The sequence below is a fragment of the Manacus vitellinus genome, unplaced genomic scaffold, assembly GCF_001715985.3.
Source record: "Manacus vitellinus isolate BGI_N305 unplaced genomic scaffold, ASM171598v3 scaffold_8_pilon, whole genome shotgun sequence".
NCBI classification, from domain to species: Eukaryota; Metazoa; Chordata; class Aves; order Passeriformes; family Pipridae; genus Manacus; species Manacus vitellinus.
In genome coordinates this window covers 14,041,385-14,042,293 of record NW_021940864.1, presented here as the reverse complement: position 1 = coordinate 14,042,293, position 909 = coordinate 14,041,385, and the positions used below count along the sequence as shown (strand labels likewise).

The 909-nt window shown below is 56.8% G+C and overlaps 1 protein-coding gene across 1 annotated transcript in view; it reads left to right on the top strand.

Moving 5' to 3' along the window:
* SIX2 (SIX homeobox 2) overlaps positions 1–909 on the top strand; it is a 6,693-nt gene that overhangs the window by 538 nt on the left and 5,246 nt on the right. The gene's annotated exons all lie outside the window — the stretch shown is intronic.

Genomic DNA, 909 nt, shown 5'->3' with positions numbered 1-909 from the left:
GACTTCGCTAAATCCCTGACGCGCCGGGGCGGCTAAAAAGGTACCGTGGCAGGAACCCACAATTGCAGAGACCTCTCCTGTCAGGGCTGCAAATAGCGTAGAAAGAGCTTGTGGGATTAATTATTATTTCTCCACAAAAGGGGTACATTACAGGCCGTGGAAACTGCCCTGAGTTTGTGGTCGGGAGGCTCTTCCCGAGTGCCCTCACCTGGGCGAGCCCCGACGCCAGCCTCTGCCCCGGCGGCCCCGTCCGGCCGCGCAGCTCGAGTGCCGCTCCCGAGGAAGCACCGCGGCTCCCTTCACCCGCTCATCGCACCCGCTCCCTCGACCTTCCAGCTTGCACAACTTTCTCCCTCGCCTTTCACTTTGTGTAGACCGAAAGGGATGTGAAAGAATAAGGATCCCTACCCCGCAGAGTCAGTAAACTTAAAACTCGGTGTGTAATGGGCACGCGTGGGTGATAAAGTGTCCGTCTAATCAAGCGAAGTGCCTCTGACTTTTACACTTTTACACGTGTTCCTCTCCTGGATGAAACATCCCGACAGACTCCTGGAAATCGAGTATAAATAAATGTCCGGCGTCCAGTGATCACAAATGCCAGCGCCCTGCACGCCAGAGCGTGGTGGGGCACGGTCGGCGATTCATGGAGAGGCAATCCCATATCATCATGCCTTCTCCTCGCTCCCGGGCAGGTACGACCAGCGTGTAATGGGATCCCAGGTCACGAACAGGGTCTCCATTGTACATGAGAGGCCCCTTCCATATAAAACTCTCCGACAGCGGTTACTGGGCTCTGGGGAGGGGGGCTAAGCGAAAGCATTTAGGAAGAAATTTTTCTGCAAGGGCTTGAGACGGGCTTTTTTCCCCACCGCAGCCGCGGGTGCCGAGGACGGCAGAGCCCGAGGTCCT